At 31.1% G+C, this 23,075-nt stretch overlaps 2 protein-coding genes and 1 long non-coding RNA gene across 6 annotated transcripts in view; 1 reads left to right on the top strand and 2 right to left on the bottom strand.

Annotated features, from left to right (window-relative positions):
* The window catches only part of Ptr (patched domain-containing protein), a 113,691-nt gene extending 108,773 nt beyond the window's left edge, over positions 1-4,918 (bottom strand). The window contains exon 1 of the mRNA XM_074113823.1: positions 4,786-4,918. The gene's annotated coding sequence lies outside the window, so the exon portion shown is untranslated. The remainder of the gene's footprint in view (positions 1-4,785) is intronic.
* Positions 4,140-13,265, top strand: LOC141446889 (uncharacterized). The gene is made up of 4 exons (XR_012453982.1): positions 4,140-4,505; positions 5,076-5,231; positions 5,998-6,234; positions 12,457-13,265. It is a non-coding gene; the product is annotated as an uncharacterized lncRNA (long non-coding RNA).
* Positions 13,266-21,487: 8,222 nt separating this feature from the next.
* LOC141446887 (uncharacterized) overlaps positions 21,488-23,075 on the bottom strand; it is a 67,398-nt gene continuing 65,810 nt past the window's right edge. For 3 of the 4 annotated variants that reach the window (XR_012453980.1, XR_012453981.1, XR_012453979.1), the window contains exon 6: positions 21,489-22,443. The gene's annotated coding sequence lies outside the window, so the exon portion shown is untranslated. Of the gene's footprint in view, positions 22,444-23,075 lie in introns of all 4 variants that reach the window. The other variant, XM_074113822.1, reaches the window with a different exon arrangement.

Here is a 23,075-nt window from a genome sequence, read left to right as displayed (position 1 = left end):
GTGTCGTGGACGAAGGCGACTAGCAAACATACTTTACTGTAAATTTCTTTTATTAACCATTAAATAAAATCCAAGGCCTAAGACCGGGGAATCGAACCCAGTACCACAATACGACATATATTAGCTTTGCGTTCGAGTATATTTAAGTCTAGCACTGCACTTACTAGGTCTACGACTTGATTACAATTATTGGTTTAAAAAGAATTAAAGTATGTAATATTAAAGTATGTTTGTGCTAATCAGTCTCCGTTCACGATACGTAAAGGGTGCCTGTAAAAAAACAGGCATTACCTTATTTTATAAATAATTGTAATATAGCTACAAAAGTTCATTTTATACTTGCAAATTACAAAAAAAAAAAAAAATCAAAAGGAGAACGTTAAACATCTTTTTTAGAGGTCCCAACTAGTCATTACATAACAAAATTTAAAAAAAAAATAAAATAAAAATAAAGTTAGTACATGACAAAACTATATAATACATTCAGATAATACAGAACTGAGGGCCTGCTTAAAATTCTTTATACAACACTGTTTTTTTTAAAAAAAAATAACACACAAAATGCTACACATCTTTGATTCGCACTAAAATATTATAAATAGATTTATAGTTAAAAATTCTGTGAGAATGTATGTTTACAAAAAAAAAAAAAAAAATATCTTAATTTAAATTTAAAATGAACTTTTTAAATTTTTTTGACATTTAAAAAACAAATATTTTTATAGTGAAAAATGATTTAAATATTTATAATACAAAATAAAATAAATCCCAAAATGAACTGGAATCGAAACTATAATGTAATTTGCAAAAATAAACTTAAAAGTTTTTGAGACTACTCGGAAGTTATAATTTAAAAATGTGGTGTGAACTCAAAGACTAATTTTTACCAATTCCTAAACTTCTAACTCCGAAAGTTCTTCCATTCCTTTTCACTTTAGAACATGATTCACTAATCTCCTCTCTTTGAAGTAATTAAGAAGTAATCTTAATCAAATAATCAATTGACACGATCGCAGCACCCCCACATAAATGGGGAAAGTAAAAGAGAAGCGAAAGAGATAGATGGAATGATAATGTCAAACATCATCAAGCGCCAGAAAAATATTTTAACTTTATCACCAATCAATAAAACATTTTATAGAAATCAATGTTTACATTTACGAAGTTTGCCAATAAAACTGTACAAATATATGACTGACTAGTTAGAAGTTCTAGAAAAGTGAAAGCTATAAATGTAGCTAACTGCGGCCAGTTGTTTGTTGGCTTCAAAATGAATCACGTACACAGGTATTGTGTCCGTGAAAGTGCGCTTCTGACCGCCTAAAATGTTAACTGCACAATTACATTCCATTAACTGTAATCTGGGTAAACACCTTTAGGTGATCATATTTTTTTTTCTGTTTTATAAATTAGCTAAGGTAATCAATGAAAAGAAATCAATTCTAATAGTGGCCTTGTTGATAACATTAAGAAAAATTGTAATAATAATCGCATTGACTTGCTCTTAGAACAACTCAAAAGGTTCTAGAACCTTTATCTACAATAAATTTTCATGAAAAATAATTCCAAAACAAACTAGTAATTACTTATCTGAGCTGACGAAGTTCGAACGCTGAAAAAAGCATTCGTTCAGAAGATCAACACTTTTGATCTTAAATATTTCTTTCGAACTTGAAATCATTGTACAACAGCCTATTATTTAATTCTCAGTATTACTTAAGGGGTACACTGGGCTTTATCAGTGAAATGCGAAGCTGTGGACACTTACATGACCTATTAACGTTTCTCAAGATTATAACTCATACATTTTTTTTCTTAGCAATTAATTAAAAACCAAAAGCTATTTGAATTGATACAAAAAGTAGAATACCACGGATGCGAAGTTATCTTTAAATTAATTTAACTAATAATAATTCAAGAATGAAACACTCCAACCCAAACAAAACGTTGAACTCTTAATATAACTCAATTTTCCAAAAATGTGATAAATGCACAAATGAGAGCTAAACCTAGACCAAAATACAATCAAAAAAAAGAGAAAAAGATTTAGATAAATTTCTTTAAAATGTATTACTTTATTTAATTTTTCAAATTACAATTTAGTAGGTCATTTGAATTGTGGAGACTAATGCTAAATTTAAATATTTACTAATAATTTGGGAATGGTAATTTAACAAACCAGTATTTAGTTCACAACTTGGTCGCTAGCGCTTCAAGGCGCCACTTACTACATAAACTACTACAAGTCAATAAATGTTATGGCGATAAGAAATAATATTTATTTCTTTAAAATGAGGAAAAGTTATTGATTATCGCTTTCATGTAATAATTCCTGATATTATAAGATATAACAATAATTTAAGTTATAACAGCAAAACCGAAAATATATACCAATAATAATTAGTTTTTCACCTCTACTTTGGCAATTAGAATTAAGATTATTTCAAGATTTTAATATTGCCAGAGAGAAAGAGATGATTTATTATTTGCTGTTTAACCTCAGGACTTCTTAATAAAATAAAATTTAATCAGTTCAACAGGAGTTTAATAACTTCATGATGAAATAAAAGAAAACATTATTTGGAAATGAATTTCTCTAAGCGGCAAAGTGGAAAAGATGAAAGAAAATCTCTGACACCATACAATTGATTGAGTACATAGAGAAAATGGAAAAAGAGTAATGCTTTAATAATTTTACAATGCTTTATGCTACGTAGTTAGATTCAATATTAGAAAAAATTAAAACTACAGGAAGACAAAGCACTTATAAACTACAATGCAACAAGAAAACTAAGTTTGATGTTTTGTTTTCAGAGATAATAGAAGAGAGGTTTGCTAAAGAGTAAAGGAATCGAAAAAAGAAGCATAAGAAGAGTCATGAAAGTCGCCACCAAATATTATAAAACTTCACGACATTCCGACGGTTCTAACTGGCTATCTTTTAACGTACATATAAATAAAGCAGGCTCCCTTCATACTGAATATCTTCTCGTTAGAAATTAAAATCTCAATCAATGAATTGAAAAAGGTTAAAAATATTGAGAACGACAGAATAACAAAGAAAACGGTGGAAGTCTCTAAATTAGCCTGGTTAATCAGTTCAACTAAAAACTGAAAATAAAACTTAAAGAAACTTCTACTCAACAACAGACTAACCAACCCTTTCGAACAAGCACCCTTTAGAAGTGCTTCAGAAGCGATTCTACAAAACGGTCCTCAAAGTAATAACACACTTCATTAAAACAAAACAACTGAATATTGAATAAGTATTCATTAAAACATTTTTGAAAAGCGAATGTTAAAGTATTGAGAATGCAACAGAAATAGTGAAAGAATTCATTTATAAGAGATGAACATGCTAGGAATTGGTTACTTCGTTATAGCCAAAAGTGGGTGAAGAAAATAGACGCTGCAGGCAAAAGTAGACTGGCGCAACAACTTCTAAATCTTGACATTACATATCCTGTCCCAAGTTCGCAAATCGAAATTCGCTAAACCTGCTCTTTGATAAGTAGTTGGTAAGTGCAACTGTAGTGGTTTAATATTTAGTTCACCGTGTTAATAACGTTTAGTTTGACAGACAAAATTTAGTTCATTAAGGTAGATCCTCACTTACATCCAGAATACTCTTTGCTCTAAGGATTACAATCATTGAACGGAATCATTATTTATGAGATTCAAAGGAAGCCATAATTGGTCTAAGAGCACAATGCCTGGACTTTTTATAATCGCTTCCTTTAAGCGACTAAATCTATTCGGTATAAGCTAATGATTTTTCGACCATTCAAACAAAAGAAATCTGAGGAAAACAATGACTAAATCTGTACATTTTAATTTCGTAAAGTTACGAAGGACACAGAAAGAGACAAAGTGAAATATAATATCTTAAGCCGAACTTCACAACTCATCTAAAATGTTCCAAAAATCAAAAACCACCAGAAAAATGTTAAAATATAAGTTACTACCTAGCTCTTACTATAGCTTTTAAGATTTTAGATTTTCCATAGAACAAATATATTTGTAACCATTGAACCTAGTAGCTGTTATGTTTCTGATGATAAACATTAGTTGGTAATTTGTTTATATATTATAAAGAACATATAGCTGCTTTAATGTATTATAAGTGATAATTCCTGTAATCAGTCTTCTAAGTGCAATACCGTGTGGAAAGAAAGTTAATGTTAACTATTTAAATTAAAGTTAAACAAGAAAGAGCTTTCAGTTACAGTAACTAGAGGGCTCACTTCATCATCATCACCAACAACCGTCATCAACGTCAACAAAGATGGATTTCCCACATTAATTATTATAACCAAATAAAGACCTACTTGGTAATGTGTTTAGATTTAGAGATAAATAGCTGTGAGGGTTTTTAATATCTAGCTAGTTATTAGAATTTAAATTAATGGTATTCTCTAAATAGATTTGATTACTAAAATAATCAATGCTGAGAAGATGGCAGAAGAAATGTTCAATTAAGATATATGCACGAACAAAGCAATAAGGTACGTATATACCTCATTTTTTTAATAAGCATGAATTTCCATACCGCTCTCTTGAAAAACGGCTGTAGCATTGTGGAAACTTTTCATTGTTGATGAAAATCAGTGCTATTTCTCTTTTAATTTACATTCTAGTGCACACAGATTAAGGTATTTTAATTTTATGACTTGTTGCCCATGCTTTACAAGCAGAATATTAAATTTTTTATTAAATTTGGACTTAGCTGTAAAAAAAATTCTGCAAATATTATTTTAAAGTTAAACTTAAAACAAATTTTCCTACCTTATAAACGTGTAAGGATAAGCTGAAAGCTCCCAGTAACATTGGAAATCATCTTAAGTCAAAAATTTCTGCTACGAAGTAATCACTCCTAATTAAAGCATCTGTAAAATATAGAAATAATATTTCAATATAACAATTTTGTTTATAAAAGTTACATTGTAGAAATACTGTTGTAACTCATGGGAACTATCTAGAGTAATTTAAAGGGAAAATATTTAATGCTAAGAAACATTTTAAATTCTGTTTCTTTGTGAATTTCAATTAATTTACTATAATTTCTTATTTTCTAGTTTAATTAGATTTTTAAAGCAAGAATTTAATATTACTGTAAAATATTAAAGTTTCCAAAAATAGCTGGATCATAATCTTTGTCTATAATAACTTCAGAAGAAAATGTATTCTTAATACTTATAAAAAGAGAATTCTGGAATTTTTGGGATATACCGGTAAGTTTTGGCAAACTTATTTCATACCTATAAACTACTGAAAATCTTGTAATATTAAAAAAAGATACGACTTCATTTAAAAAAAATAATAATAATAAAGGAATCTTACCTAAACATTTAGATTAAATGATAATTTGTTATTAATAAGTCTTTAAATTAAATTATAACTAATTGAACTAACGCCATATTTCATTTTGGAACCCCTGAGTATAGAGAAAAATTTGATATCTTTAAAAACTCCATAAAACTTAAAAGCTAACAAATTTTTTCACAATCTCAAAAGTTCATGAATTAAATAAACATATTGTAACATAAATTACTGTAAAACAATGAAATTTCTGTAAGCTATAATTTTTGGTAAATCTACTTACATCTTTGGAAGAAGTTTTGTACAGAGTGCCATCACGAGTACTGGTTGGCAGTGGAATGGTCAAGGGAGTAAGATTTTTTTTATTAATAATTTAAAATATTATTCTTTTTATTACAAAAAAAGAGTAAAATATTAATAAAATGGTATTTTTTAATTTACTAAACTAAATTAGTTTCCAAAACTTTAATAAGATTGATATACTTATATATATATATACGGCAGTAATTACAGTAGTGTATATATATATATAATATATAAAAAAAATCAGGAATGAAATTGAAGATACTTTGATAATTATGGTTTAGGATATTTCAATATCTTGTTTTGGATATATTTTAAATTATTTGGATTTCTTTTATCCATATATTGTTCTTAATATTATTTTCTTTGTTCCAGGCACTCACAGCAATAAAAAGGACTTAATAATGCTACAATTTTTACACATCTAATCATTCGTAATTGATAAACGACCGCCAGGCAGTAAGCTTACTGATTTTCACCTGAAAATGGATCAAATTTGAAAATTGACTGAAAAAAATTTCAGATAATATTATATAATTGAAATAAATTTATTTTCTGCCAAGAAATAAAAATTCTTTTGGATTTTACTGCTGAACCAGGTATATAAATGAAGTATGTACAGATTTGTATTTATTTTTTTTAATAAGCATGAATTTCCATACCGTCCTCTTGAAAAACGGCTGTAGCATTGTGGAAACTTTTTATTGTTGATGAAAATCAGTGCTATTTCTCTTTTAATTTACATTCAAGTGCACACAGATTGAGGCATTTTAGTTTTATGACTTGTTGCCCAGTAAACCTAATAAAACTACTTTAGCTAGTGTTAAAGTACATCTTTTGAGAAGTCACTTCTATTTTATTTAAAATTATCTTTTAATTCATGTTTCGGCTGCACCTTTTTTAGGCCTCCAACTGGGTAATTAGGTTTATTGCTTTCTTTGAGCCTTATTTCCCCCAAAATAGACAACAATTTAAAAGGAGCTCATCCGGATTTGGATAAAGAAATATAACTCGTCATCAGTTTAGTTCGTAGACTGTCAAAAAAAAAAACTGTTTCCCAAGTTATAATAATAATAATAATAATAATAATACTTTATTTGAAAAGAAATTCTAATACAAACATAAAAAATGAAAAGAAAAGTATTCTACGGCAATGGAAAACCGTCTGCCAGAGGTTGATATACATATATAAAATAACAATTACAAATTGCTTTATAAATTGACTAAGTAATTAAAAACAAAAACTGCTAAAAGAGAATACAAAAGATGAGAAAAAAAAAAATAATAATAATACAAATAAAATAGTAATAATAAGCAGAAAAAAGAAAAGAAAGTTATTCTCTTAAAATAAATTATTATTTTCTATTTTTTTCCTCTTCTTTTTCTTTTTAAGTAAAAATACATGAAATAAACTAAATATAAAAAAAATAAAATAAATAATAAAAAAGAAAAAAAATAATAATAATAATAAAAAAATAAACTAAATATAATAATAATAAAAAAAAATAATAATAATAATAACAATAATATACTAAATATATGAACTACTAAACTAAGTACACTTAGTTAAAGCAAAAAGAACCTGTATAGTGTAAAACAAAGAAAGCTTAATCAAAATTAAATTCCATGATTAAATTGTATCTATATTGCCAGGCGTGTCTCGCAAAATTAATAATCCCAATGCAGTTTTCGCCATTGAGCATCAATATTAAATCCGATCTAGATAATTTGCCACAACCAACATAAAGCCTACGTATCTCCGAGAGAATGGAGCAGTCTGCCAAAAAATGACAGACATCCTCCCTCGCTCGAGAGTTACACAGAGAGCACAAGGAGTTACTTCTCTCAACCCAAGGGGTATAATTTAAATAGAGTAGCTCACCACGAAGTCTGAATAGCCAACCAAGTTGACTAAGCGTTAGTTTCATTGAGTTGGACACCAAGCTACAAGGCTTGACAGAATAATCCAACTCTTTATACAATAAAAACCTCGTAGAGCAACGAGCCAACCCCACACACTCCTCAAGATGGTGAACCCCTATTCTTTGTACGATGGCCGTTAATTGCGTCCGCCAATTAGACATATTTGCAATGGATGAATCAAATGCACAAGAGTAGCGCTGAGCTAAAGAAGACCAGTGCTTAAACCAAGAAATTTTATTTTTAATAATCTCCAAAGCCAATATTTTGGGAAGGCGATAATCGGGCAAGTTAAGAACTCTTAGACAGTAGCTAAAATGTAAAGAAAAAGTAAAAACCTTAATAAGAGTTGTGGACGTTTCAATAGGAAGCATATAATTAGGGGTCACTGAAGGCAATCTGAAAACTTTTTTAATAAAAAATCTTTGAAACTTTTCTAATTCTTCATATCTTTGAAAGCCCCAAACCTGACATGCATAACAAACCACGGTACGAGAAACAGCATTAAAAAAAGTATATTTAGCCGAAGGCGGGACTGAATTATTTGCAATGAAATCGGACCAAAACCTGTTGAGCCCGAATTTGGCCGAAGAGATTCTATCTTTCAAGTGTGAAGTCATAGACAATCGGGTAGACAGCAAAACACCCAGGTATTTATACTGGTTAACAACTTCCACGGGTGAACCCTTGTAGAGCCAACGTTCAGAAGAAGCAAGTCTACCTCCCTTCCGAAATACCATAATTTTAGATTTTGTTAAATTCAAGGATAAATTCCAGAGATCACAATAAGATTCTAAAATTTTAATATTTCTTTTGAGAGTAGTAGGGTTATCCGCTAAAAGCACCACATCGTCGGCATACATTAATATCTTGAATACAACTCCACCTATACGAACACCACCTTCAAGGGCCAGAGGTAAATCGTCCAGGAAAAGCGAGAATAATAACGGACTGAGCAGGCAGCCCTGACGAACCCCACTAGTGACTCTGAAAAGGTCAGAAATGCCATCCTTGCACCTAACAGCAGAAGACGCCTGGACATATAAACTTTTCAAAGTATTAATAAATTTGGACGAAACCCCAAGATTAAAGAGCTTCAAAAATAGTGAATTGTGATCTACAGAATCGAAGGCTGCTTTTAGGTCTACAAAAAAGCAATACAACTTATTCCCTGGTCGCATAAATTTAAGCTTAATTATATTGGTTATAACAAACAAGTTGTCAATCGCGGAGTAACCACGTCTGAAACCAGACTGGAATTCACTTAAAAGGGAGTTGTCTGTAACAAACGATTCCAGACGACGAAGCAAAAGTCCAGTGAATATTTTAGCAACTGCATCTAAGCAAGAGATTCCTCTATAGTTACTTATTTCATTCACATTACCCTGCTTGAAGAGTGGGAAAATAATCGATCTACCAAAAGAAGGTGGGGTAGCTTCAAAATCATAAATTCTATTGAAGAGTGATAACATTTGGGAGTGAAAAACCTCCGGGGAATTTTTGAAAAACTCATAGGTAACACGATCGAAACCGGGTGCCTTGTTATTTTTTAAGTTCTGAATAACAGCATTTAATTCCTGAAGAGAGAAAGGGGAATCAAGAGCATAAGAATGAATCAAGGGTTGGGCATATAATACAGTAGAGGAGGGAGGCGGTGGATTAAGTAAACTTTTGAAATGGGTAACTAATTCAGTGACAGAAATTTTAGAACTACAAATAAACGATTTCCGTTTAAAGTGAGAGACAAGATTCCAAAAATCTGTTGAGCATTTAGCTGATTTAAACTGTTCAGTAAGCGACTTAAAAAATTCTTTTTTCTTTTCTAAACAGAATAATTTATATGAATAATTAGCAGCCAGATACGCTTTTCTAACTAAATCAGAATTAGAATTACGAAATAAATTTAAAAGAGCAAAGGATTTTTTTCTGGCTCGAAAACAATTACCATCAAACCAACTCATCTTACGAACTGATCTAATGAAATCAGAGCAACCTGGGATATGAGGATAAGAACATTTAATTAGATCCACTAGAACAGTTAAAAATTCATTATTACAACTAGGAAAAGAAGAAATACTATTTACATTAGTTTCCAACGTTTTTTTGAAAATTTCCGCATCTCTCTCGCGCCAGATCAACTGAGGTAGTAAAGGTAAGGTGTCATGATTAGCAGTGATAGACAAAGTTAGAGATAAAACTATTGGGAGGTGGTCTGAGAAATTAAGAGATAATACTTCGAAATTAAATATATTGGAGATAAAATCCAGGGGGACACAACATAGATCGTTGACTGAGCAACCCATACTTCCAATAAAGGTATAATCTCCTTGAAGATCACCCTGAAATCGCCCATTTAAAATTATTAAATCTAGGCTATTGCACAGATCTATAAATTTGGAACCTTTTCCATTAAGAACTTTATCCTTTGAATTTCTCATATGGCGACAATTGGGACCATTAATCAACAAATCACCTGGCAATTCCTGTGAGGAACCCACTCTCACATTGAAATCTCCCATTAAGATAAATTTAAGATTACAATTCAATTCTAGGAAATTAGACAAGTAAGAAAAATCTTCTTCCCAAGCGTTCAAATATACAGGCAACAAAAATATTTCAAAATTTGTGTTTTTAATTCGTATTAAGTCAACACCATCTAGTTTACAATAATTAATAAGAGTATTAGGAAAAGAGCTATTTTTAATACCATATACCCTTCCACCCATAGGTCTTCCGAATTTAGAAGATCTAGTAGCAGAAACCCAAAGTAAATTATAATTAGAAAAGAACTTCTCATAAAAATCAAATTTTTTTTCTTCTACAAAAGTTTCTAGCAGAATAAAAATATCGTATGTTCTTAATGAATTCAAAAAATCAACATTTTCAATTTTGCTTTTTAAACCACAGATGTTGTATGAAATAATAGACAAGGAATGAATATGCTCAACAATACAGTCCAGGACTTGCCGACAGACGGTTAAATCTCATCCATCAATTTTTCCAGAAGTGCTGGGGGTGACCTTAGGTTGAACAACTCCCTTCACCAAAGCAGAAGTACGGGAGAAGTAATCACGTGGCAGAGTATTCGAAGAAACTGCAGACAAGAAAGAGGAAATGTCAAAGCCCACAATATCCTTGAGCTTATCCGCACCATTTTCAGAGCCAAATTTCAAACCATACACCTGACAAAAATCAAAACGGTGAGAATCGATGTAGAGACGATCATTAACCACTGTCACTTTTAATGAACTTTTCAAACGTAATAGTTCTCTGCGAATTAACAGAAGTTTGGATCGTTTTCTGCGAACATTCTCTGAATAGTCCTGGTGTAATATAAAACCAGAATTTTTCAGTCTTTTAGTAGATCTCAAAACTGCCAGTTTATCACTATAACGTGAAAATGTAACCAAAAGAGGCTTGTTTTGGGTCCCTCTTGGACCAAGTGAAAAAACTTGAATATTCTCCACGATGATCTCCACCTGCAAAACTTGGTGACAGAATTCGGAAACTAAATTGTTTAAATTATCTTCGGGATTGTACTTCAAACCCCTAAATATCAAGTTATTTCTGCGGCAGCGATTGTCTAAGTTATCCAAGAGATCGACATTCCTTCTACTTGAGGTTTTTAGAACCTCCATCTCGCACCTCAGCTTCTGGTTTTCTTCTTTAAGAGACACAATCTCAGTATGTAAGGCATTGACTTCTTCTTTGGAAGCTAGAGCTGCCAGTTTGTCATCCAACAAACTATTCATAAGTTTTGCCATAGAATCCATGAGTTGTGACATAGACACACCAGATAAAAGGAGAGGGGAGTCATCAGACATTGTGGAGAATACTGCTTCTTTCTTAGCAACTTTCACTTCTAGTTCAGGCGAGCTTCTAGCACGTTTAATTCTAGAGTTATTAAAACGAGGTAGAGAAGTAAAATCCTCTTGCGACATAAAAAGGTGAATAACGTAGAAGGAAGAAAAAAGGAAAAATTATTAAAAATAAATTCTACTGGAAATAGTATAAAACTTTAGAAATAAATTACTAAACAAAAAATTATTAATTCTGATGCAGTTAGAAGTTAAATTTGAATACTTGCATACAGAGCTGCCAGCAGAAGGTAGTTAATAAGAAAGCCCGTGAATAGAGATAGAAGCAGAAGAGTGAGTGAGATAGAAACTGTTCTCCCACTCAAAGATTTTAAACTGCACTTATTTACTTACAGACTGTTCGCCACTAGCCAGTCCCCACTATTAGGGTCCAAATTCTGATTCACACCAAATGTACCTTTTATTTAATAAACTAGAATGATTAAATAAACACTTTTTTCTGCTAAAAAACACATTGAATCACGTGGAAACTATTAAAATCAAAAAGTATGATAAAAACTGATATACGATATAAAAAAAAATATCAAAAAACTTCACTAAAACCTTCAAAAAATTGAAATAAACAGCAGCGAAAACAATAGATGTGCACTGTTCGAAAGCAAAACATCAACTCCTGTTTCCCAAGTTTTAGTCTCATGAACCATAGAATTAGGGATTCCATAGAAATTATTAAACAATAGTGAGAATAATTCTTACGCTTACAATCTTGAGGAACACAGAATCCCTAAGAATTAGTGGAATTCAGTGAAGTTTTCGGAATAGCCCTATCATATCTCGTAAACCCTAAGAAACATCTAAGGAAGATTTGAGTTGGGTTTCCAACACGTCTACTTTTCCACTTTTCCTTTGTAATTAAGAATAGTCATATCCTCATTATCCAGTAAAGCAACCCATCTCGTTGATTCCCTTTCAGTTTATATGATATAAAATTTTCCAGACTTCCCTGTAAGCATGGTTTTATACAAGAAACAGAAGAAATTTTCATTTATTTGCCTATTTTGATTTCACAAACCATAAATATATTATTTTTGTTTAGATCAAGATGGAATTTTGGACGGCCTAAAGCTCAGAGGTATTAATTAAGTACATAAAAACTTTCTTCAATTAAAAGGATTAAATACTAAGTAATAAATTGTACATTTAGTTAAATTATTAAGTAATTAATACACTAGTGCTGTATATGCTGTAAGCCAAGCTTCCTTTAATAATTATTAACTAAGGTTCACCTAAACCTTTACATTTTAAATGTAATTCTTAGTAAATTACGTACGTCATTCCAGATCAGTCATCCCAGAGCAAAATTTATCCAAAACCGAGTATTTATGTAAATGTATTTTTTACCTTGACAATGTATCTGTGTCTTGGGCAATTTTTCTGATTATTATAAATTTTCTGTTGTATAGTTTGTTAAAGACTAAAAATTATCAAATTTAGACTAAATTTGCAGCTAGAAAAACTTAAAAACTAAATTTGGTAGTTTAGGATAAGGATACGAACTTTTCTTTTGAATTAAATATATTGTATGGTGTAATTCTCATTTTTGTAATGTAATTGTAATTAATAAAATTTTATGAACAATAAACTTTATAAAAGAACGATTATTTTGTAATAAATATAATAAACTGTAATGTTTCACATTGCTTCTCCAAAATAAAAATTAATCATATTTGTAATCGCAATAGTTTTTTTAAATGCTATATCATTAAAGCGAAAATGTAACCATTGTAAGGCCAACTGAAGAACAAATTTTAATAGATTTCCTACTGCTATACCTAAGATAATAAACAATTGCCAAAACTGCAGAAAATGTAATATTTTTTTAGTGTGTAAACGTTAATAAAATAAAGAAGTATTGTTTATCAAAATTTAGCTTGAAAATTACCTTACTTTCCTTTCTCCCCCTGCAACCATGATATATTATTGGAAAATACAGGAAATATACAAAGGGCCAAAGGTTTTGGAAGCTCCTTATCCAGAAAGAAGAGATTCGAAAAGCATAATTTACTATCGCTCTGTCTAAATCCTCAAAGACGTTTTTCAAATACTCAATTGTCGCAAAATTCTATGTGAAACCCAAATTAAGAGCATAATAGCCAAAAGTTCCTTTAAAAATTGAGCTTAAATAAAGAAAAAAAAACGAATGGCCACATTGACTGAAGAAGGGTGTAAAAATAGCGAAGCGAACGCAAAAGGAAAAATAGAAGTAATAAAAGTTCATATAACACAAGTTTAGCATAGAAATACGATGTAAGATACAAAAATCAAGGAATTACCAGCTAAATTGATGAAGATTTGGTATTTTATCCTTTTTCCTCAATCACTAGAACTAAAAGTGGCCAACCTAATGTGTACAAAAGACGCTTGGTATTCAAATAAAATGTTAGAAACAAAATACTAAGAAAATAAAGTAAAATTAAGAGAGGCCTAGTATTTTTCACCCTTTTATGAGCTCCTACATCGTAAAGTAGCCAACCTAATATGTATAATATAATTTTGGCCTTAAAATATTAAAATAGAAAGATAAAACAGAGAAAACTCCAGAGAATTAATGAAGATTTAATATTTTTCTCTTTTTTCTGTAACTGTAATCCCAAAACTAGCCGACCTGGGGAGTACAAAACACATTTGGCATTAGAATGGAATGTTAGAAAACTGAATACAAAGAAAATGAAGTAAAATTAAAGGAAACTCAACATTTTTCCCTTTTCTTTGACACCCTAAATCGAAAACTAGCCGACCTGGGGTGTACAAAACAAGCCTGGCATTAAAATAGAATGTTAGAAGCTGAAAACCAGGAAAATCCAGTTAAAGTTAAGGAGATTTAACATTTTTACCTTTTCATTGACTCTCTAAATAGAAAACTAGGCGACCTGGGGTATACAAAACAAACCTGGCATTAAAATAGAATGTTACAAGCTGAAAACCAGGAAAATCCAGTTAAATTAAAGGAGATTTAGCATTTTTCCCTTTTCTTTGACTCTCCAAATCTAAAACTAGCCGACCTAAGGTGTACAAAACAAGCCAGGCATTAAAATAGAATGTTAGAAGCTGAAAACCAGGAAAATCCAGTTAAAGTAAAGAAGATTTAACATTTTTACTTTTTCTTTGACTCTCCAAATCGAAAACTAGCCGACCTGGAGTGTACAAAACAAGCCTGGCATTAAAATAGAATGTTAGAAGCTGAAAACCAGGAAAATTCAATTAAATTGAAGGAGATTTAGCATTTTTACCTTTTCTTTGACTCTCCAAATCGAAAACTAGCCGACCTGGGGTGTACAAAACAAGCCTGGCATTAAATAGAATGTTAGAAGCAGAAAACCAGGAAAATCCAGTTCAATTAAAGGTGATTTAGCATTTTTCCCTTTTCTTTGAATCTCTAAATCTAAAACTAGCCGACCTGGGGTGTACAAAACAAGCCTGGCAATAAAATAGAATGTTAGAAGCTAGAAACCAGGAAAATCCAGTTAAAGTAAAGTAGATTTAACATTTTCCCTTTTCTTTGACTCTCCAAATCTAAAACTAGCCGACCTAAGGTGTACAAAACAAGCCTGGCATTAAAATAGAATGTTAGAAGTAGAAAACGATGAAAAATCCAGTTAAAGTACAGAAGATTTAACATTTTTACCTTTTCTTTGACTCTCCAAATCGAAAACTAGCCGACATGGGGTGTACAAAACAAGCCTGGCATTAATATAGAATGTTACAAGCTGAAAACCAGGAAAATCCAGTTCAATTAAAGGAGATTTAGCATTTTTCCCTTTTCTTTGACTCTCTAAATAGAAAACTAGGCGACCTGGGGTATACAAAACAAACCTGGCATTAAAATAGAATGTTACAAGCTGAAAACCAGGAAAATCCAGTTAAATTAAAGGAGATTTAGCATTTTTCCCTTTTCTTTGACTCTCCAAATCTAAAACTAGCCGACCTAAGGTGTACAAAACAAGCCAGGCATTAAAATAGAATGTTAGAAGCTGAAAACCAGGAAAATCCAGTTAAAGTAAAGAAGATTTAACATTTTTACCTTTTCTTTGACTCTCCAAATCGAAAACTAGCCGACCTGGAGTGTACAAAACAAGCCTGGCATTAAAATAGAATGTTAGAAGCTGAAAACCAGGAAAATTCAATTAAATTGAAGGAGATTTAGCATTTTTACCTTTTCTTTGACTCTCCAAATCGAAAACTAGCCGACCTGGGGTGTACAAAACAAGCCTGGCATTAAATAGAATGTTAGAAGCAGAAAACCAGGAAAATCCAGTTCAATTAAAGGTGATTTAGCATTTTTCCCTTTTCTTTGAATCTCTAAATCTAAAACTAGCCGACCTGGGGTGTACAAAACAAGCCTGGCAATAAAATAGAATGTTAGAAGCTAGAAACCAGGAAAATCCAGTTAAAGTAAAGTAGATTTAACATTTTCCCTTTTCTTTGACTCTCCAAATCTAAAACTAGCCGACCTAAGGTGTACAAAACAAGCCTGGCATTAAAATAGAATGTTAGAAGTAGAAAACGATGAAAAATCCAGTTAAAGTACAGAAGATTTAACATTTTTACCTTTTCTTTGACTCTCCAAATCGAAAACTAGCCGACATGGGGTGTACAAAACAAGCCTGGCATTAATATAGAATGTTACAAGCTGAAAACCAGGAAAATCCAGTTCAATTAAAGGAGATTTAGCATTTTTCCCTTTTCTTTGACTCTCCAAATCTAAAACTAGCCGACCTAAGGTGTACAATAGAAGCCTGGCATTAAAATAGAATGTTAGAAGCAGAAAACCAGGAAAATCTAGTTAAATTAAAGAAGATTTAGCATTTTTCCCTTTTCTTTGACTCTTCAAATCTAAAACTAGCCGACCTGGGGTGTACAAAACAAGCCTGGCATTAAAATAGAAAGTTAGAAGCTGAAAACCAGGAAAATCCAGTTAAAGTTAAGGAGATTTAACATTTTTACCTTTTCTTTGAATCACTAAATAGAAAACTAGCCGACCTGGGGTGTACAAAACAAACCTGGCATTAAAATAGAATGTTAGAAGCAGAAAACGAGGAAAATCCAGTTAAATTAAAGGTGATTTAGCATTTTTCCCTTTTCTTTGACTCTTCAAATCTAAAACTAGCCGACCTGGGGTGTACAAAACAAGCCTGGCATTAAAATAGAATGTTAGAAGCAGAAAACCAGGAAAATCCAGTTAAATTAAAGGTGATTTAGCATTTTTCCCTTTTCTTTAAATCTCTAAATCTAAAACTAACCGATTTGGGGTGTACAAAACAAGCCTGGCAATAAAATAGAATGTTAGAAGCTGGAAACCAGGAAAATCCAGTTAAAGTAAAGAAGATTTAACATTTTTCCCTTTTCTTTGAATCTCTAAATCTAAAACTAGCCGACCTGGGGTGTACAAAACAAGCCTGGCATTAAAATAGAATGTTAGAAGTAGAAAACCAGGAAAATCCAGTTAAAGTAATAAGATTTAACATTTTTACCTTTTCTTTGACTCTCCAAATCAAAAACTAGCCGACCTGGGGGGTACAAAACAAGCCTGGCATTAAAATAGAATGTTAGAAGCTGAAAACCAGGAAAATCCAGTTAAATTAAAGGTGATTAAGCATTTTTCCCTTTTCTTTGAAACTCTAAATCTAAAACTAGCCGACCTGGCGTGTACAAAACAAGCCTGGCATTAATATAGAATGTTAGAAGTAGAAAACCAGGAAAATCCAGTTAAAGTAAAGTAGATTTAACATTTTTCCCTTTTCTTTGACTCTCCAAATCTAAAACTAGCCGACCTAAGGTGTACAAAACAAGCCCGGCATTAAAATAGAATGTTAGAAGGTGAAAACCAGGAAAATCCAGTTAAATTTAAGGAGATTTAGCATTTTTCCCTTTTCTTTGACTCTTCAAATCGAAAACTAGCCGGCCAGAGATGTACAAAACAAGCCAGGCATTAAAATAGAATGTTAGAAGCAGAAAACCAGGAAAATCCAGTTAAATTAAAGGAGATTTAGCATTTTTACCTTTTCTTTGAATCACTAAATAGAAAACTAGCCGACCTGGGGTATACAAAACAAACCTGGCATTAAAATAGAATGTTAGAAGCAGAAAACCAGGAAAATCCAGTTAAATTAAAGGAGATTTAGCATTTTTACCTTTTCTTTGAATCACTAAATAGAAAACTAGCCGACCTGGGGTGTACAAAACAAGCCAGGCATTAAAATAGAATGTTAGAAGCAGAAAACCAGGAAAATCCAGTTAAATTAAAGGAGATTTAGCATTTTTACCTTTTCTTTGAATCACTAAATAGAAAACTAGCCGACCTGGGGTGTACAAAACAAACCTGGCATTAAAATAGAATGTTAGAAGCAGAAAACCAGGAAAATCCAATTAAAGTAAAGAAGATTTAACATTTTTACCTTTTCTTTGACTCTCCAAATCGAAAACTAGCCGACCTGGGGTGTACAAAACAAGCCTGGCATTTAAATAGAATGTTAGAAGCAGAAAACCAGGAAAATCCAGTTAAATTAAAGGAGATTTAGCATTTTTACCTTTTCTTTGAATCACTAAATAGAAAACTAGCCGACCTGGGGTATACAAAACAAACCTGGCATTAAAATAGAATGTTAGAAGCAGAAAACCAGGAAAATCCAGTTAAATTAAAGGAGATTTAGCATTTTTACCTTTTCTTTGAATCACTAAATAAAAAACTAGCCGGCCAGGGATGTACAAAACAAGCCAGGCATTAAAATAGAATGTTAGAAGCAGAAAACCAGGAAAATCCAGTTAAATTAAAGGAGATTTAGCATTTTTACCTTTTCTTTGAATCACTAAATAGAAAACTAGCCGACCTGGGGTGTACAAAACAAACCTGGCATTAAAATAGAATGTTAGAAGCAGAAAACCAGGAAAATCCAATTAAAGTAAAGAAGATTTAACATTTTTACCTTTTCTTTGACTCTCCAAATCGAAAACTAGCCGACCTGGGGTGTACAAAACAAGCCTGGCATTTAAATAGAATGTTAGAAGCAGAAAACGAGGAAAATCCAGTTAAATTAAAGGTGATTTAGCATTTTTACCACTTCTTTGACTCTCTAAATAGAAAACTGGCCGACCTGGGGTGTAGTAAACAAACCTGGCATTAAAATAGAATGTTACAAGCTGAAAACCAGGAAAATCCAGTTAAATTTAAGGAGATGTAGCATTTTTCCTTTTTCTTTGACTCTCCAAATCTAAAACTAGCCGACCTAAGGTGTACAAAACAAGCCTGGCATTAAAATAGAATGTTAGAAGCTGAAAACCAGGAAAATCCAGTTAAATTAAAGGAGATTTAGCATTTTTACCTTTTCTTTGACACTCCAAATCTAAAACTAGCCGACCTGTGGTGTAAAAAAAACAAGCCTGGCATTAAAATAGAATGTTAGAAGCTGGAAACCAGGGAAATCCACTTAAATTAAAGGAGATTTAGCATTTTTCTCTTTTCTTTGACTCTCCAAATCTAAAACTAGCCGACCTGGGTTGTACAAAACAAGCCTGGCATTAAAATAGAATGTTAGAAGCAGAAAACCAGGAAAATCCAGTTAAATTAAAGAGGATTTAGCATTTTTTTTTGACTTTCTAAATCTAAAACTAGCCGGCCTGGGGTGTACAAATAAGCCTGGCATTGAAATAGAATGTTAGAAGCTGAAAACCAGGAAAATCCAGTTAAATTAAAGGAGATTTAGCATTTTTCCTTTTTCATTGACTCTCCAAATCTAAAACTAGCCGACCTGGGGTGGTCAAGATAAAGACAAATAAGTGGCCAAGAAGTACGAACTGAATTTGTACGGAAATATTTTTGTTGTTTTCAGTAATATTGTTGAGTGGTTTCGGCTGAACATGTATTCAGCACAGTATACGTGATGGTTGTTTCAGAGTTTATTTAGTAGTTAAAATAAGTTATTATAGCATCAGATAGGAATTAGCTTAGATGAACCTAGGAGAACCTGATTTCGATTGCAGTTGCCTGCCCTTAGATTTTTTATTCCTAGCAACTTCTTAAAGGTAATAAGTGGTGAACTCTGTAGCGATAAAACACTGTCTGAATGCTGGCAGTTACCTGGGGTGTACAAAACAAACCTGGCATTAAAATAGAATGTTACAAGCTGAAAACCAGGAAAATCCAGTTAAATTAAAGGAGATTTAGCATTTTTCCCTTTTCTTTGACTCTCCAAATCTAAAACTAGCCGACCTGGGATGTACAAAACAAGCCTGGCATTAAAATAGAATGTTAGAAGCAGAAAACCAGGAATATCCAATTAAATTTAAGGAGATTTAGCATTTTTCCTTTTTGTTTGACTCTTCAAATCTAAAAATCTAAAACTAGCCGACCTGGGGTGTACAAAACAAGCCTGGCATTAAAATAGAATGTTAGAAGCTGAAAACCAGGAAAATCCAGTTAAATTAAAGGAGATTTAGCATTTTTACCTTTTCTTTGACTCTCCAAATCTAAAACTAGCCGACCTGGGATGTACAAAACAAGCCTGGCATTAAAATAGAATGATAGAAGCAGAAAACCAGGAATATCCAGTTAAATTTAAGGAGATTTAGCATTTTTCCTTTTTGTTTGACTCTTCAAATCTAAAAATCTAAAACTAGCCGACCTGGGGTGTACAAAACAAGCCTGGCAATAAAATAGAATGTTAGAAGCTAGAAACCAGGAAAATCCAGTTAAAGTAAAGTAGATTTAACATTTTACCTTTTCTTTGACTCTCTAAATCGAAAACTAGCCGACCTGGGTTGTACAAAACAAACCTGGCATTAAAATAGAATGTTACTAGCTGAAAACCAGGAAAATCCAGTTAAATTTAAGGAGATTTAGCATTTTTCACTTTTCTTTGACTCTACAAATCGAAAACTAGCCGACCTAAGGTGTACAAAACAAACCTGGCATTAAAATAGAATGTTACAAGCTGAAAACCAGGAAAATCCAGTTAAATTAAAGGAGATTTAACATTTTACCTTTTCTTTGACACTCCAAATCTAAAACTAGCCGACCTGGGTTGTACAAAACAAACCTGGCATTAAAATAGAATGTTACTAGCTGAAAACCAGGAAAATCCAGTTAAATTTAAGGAGATTTAGCATTTTTCACTTTTCTTTGACTCTACAAATCGAAAACTAGCCGACCTGGGGTGTACAAAACAAACCTGGCATTAAAATAGAATGTTAGAAGCAGAAAACCAGGAAAATCCAGTTAAATTAAAGAGGATTTAGCATTTTTCTTTGACTCTCTAAATCTAAAACTAGCCGGCCTGGGGTGTACAAATAAGCCTGGCATTGAAATAGAATGTTAGAAGCTGAAAACCAGGAAAATCCAGTTAAATTAAAGGAGATTTAGCATTTTTACCTTTTCTTTGACTCTCTAAATCGAAAACTAGCCGACCTGGGGTGGTCAAGATAAAGATAAATAAGTGGCCAAGAAGTACGAACTGAATTTGTACGGAAATATTTTTGTTGTTTTCAGTAATTTTGTTAAGTGGTTTCGGCTGAACATATATTCAGCACAGTATACGTGATGGTTGTTTCAGAGTTTATTTAGTAGTTAAAATAACTTATTATAGCATCAGATAGGAATTAGCTTAGCAGAACCTGATTTCGATTGCAGTTGCGTGCCCTTAGATTTTTTATTCCTAGCAACTTCTTAAAGGTAATAAGTGGTGAACTCTGTAGCGATAAAACACTGTCTGAATGCTGGCAGTTACCTGATAAAGCCAGCGATTCTGTGTACTCAGATGTACCTACAAAAATGGTGTAAGAATGTACATATTTTAAGTTTTTCATTTGTAATTTGTTCAGATCTAATAATCTATCAAATTTTGTACTTTATCTATAAGAATGTTGATTCGTTTCGTAATGTTTCTTGTTACTTTTAAGTAACAAACATTTAACGACGAAATCTTGACGAGACTGTAGATCCAGTATCCTCAGTCTTCTTTCTAAGATGTGCCATTAATTTGACTGAAAACAAGTTTAAAATCAATGTTTTAAATTCAGTTAAAATACTTTTAATTTTATTTTAATGAAAAAGTTTTTTTTTATAAAAAAATAGAACCAAAATACATGTTGCTAACCATTTTTAAACTGCTACGATTACAAGCACTATGGTGCTTCGCATGTTTGTCAAGGTAAAAAACAAAGAAAAATTGCATATTAGAGCCGTTGGTTTGGAAATATCTTATTAAATCCTGGGACTACATATTTGTATAAAACATTGTGATTATGTTTTGAAAACATGAACAACAATCAACGCAAGTAGTTCATGAATTTCCAAATGATTATTATTAAACGAAAAGACTGATACAATTTTTTTCAATTTTTCTCAATAACTTTATTCGCTTGAGTTATGGTCCGTAAGTGTCCGTGTGTTATGCTTTAGTGAATTAAAACAATTATATACATATATTGTATTTACATAAGTAACAATTTCATATGTAGTAATAATTTTGTAATGAATAATTTTAGTAATGATTACGTATTTTATTTCTAAAAACAGAATTTTTTCTATGAAAAACAAAAAGAAGATAGTTTCTTGTTTCATATAACTTCAGTGATTATATTTGTATATATTTACTTTAATATGTCTAAGTATTCTTTATAAAATAATGTTATACTAAGTTTTAATAATTTTTTTTTTTAATATTCACCAAATAATCTGTTCTATTTATTTGATTGATAAAGTTTCCAATTAAAAAAAAATGCTATTATTTATTTTTAAAAAACAAAAAATAGGTTTATGGAAACCAATAAGAATTAACAAAGATTTTCATTACTAATATTTTTAACACCAATGCCAAATTGTGTTTTAAATTTTAGAGAATCTTGAAGGAGATAGAATTCTGTGCCATCTCTTAGATGCCTCAATTCGTAATTTTATTATAAAATGGTTAGTTCCTGAATAGGTTTTCTCTGTTGTAGAGGTGAATAATTGTAGAATAACACTTTTTCTTTAGGTTTGATAGCTCATTCATATCATATACTTGTAACGTTAAAATTGTCTCATTCGTATCTGTAAATGATAAAAATAATTTATCGTAACTTGCTTAATAAATATTAATAAACACCTTTGATTGTATTATTACTTATCATATCTATAGATGGCTGTTTTTAGCCAAATTAAAACCTTGAATTTTTCCCAAAGAAACTTTTTTGATTGCGCAATAAACAGTACATAAGTTAAAACCTAAGTTTGAAATAAATTCTTATTATAATTAATAAATAATTTAATTACAAAAAATTAAATCCTTTCCCTTCATTTGTATTTTTACCACTTTTTTTTTTTAAACAGGCTTTTTCTTTAAATTCTAGTAACGTTTGTTTATTTACTTAGATAACCTATTTTTCATTCAATTTCAACAGACGACAGTTTATTTAAAACGAACGAAAAATTGTTTAATTTGGATTAAAAAATAATGCTTTCATTTCCCTAGATTTCTCAAGTATCTAGTAAAAATATAGAAGTGTGATTGAATTCCAACAAATTATGAAAGTTTACTTAACTACGAATATTACAAGTTATAATTTTGAAATAAATAAAATATATTAATCAGTAAATATTGATGAAAAACGGATATTTGAAAACAGAAATTAATATATCTTTTTCAACATCTGGAAAGAATATCAACATTTGGTAACAATAAT

The sequence above is a fragment of the Rhodnius prolixus genome, unplaced genomic scaffold (genome assembly GCF_049639745.1).
Source record: "Rhodnius prolixus isolate KJV_2025 unplaced genomic scaffold, Rpr scaffold_7, whole genome shotgun sequence".
NCBI lineage: Eukaryota > Metazoa > Arthropoda > Insecta > Hemiptera > Reduviidae > Rhodnius > Rhodnius prolixus.
The sequence above is the reverse complement of the archived record's forward strand: the minus strand, read 5'-3'. Positions and strand labels throughout refer to the sequence as shown.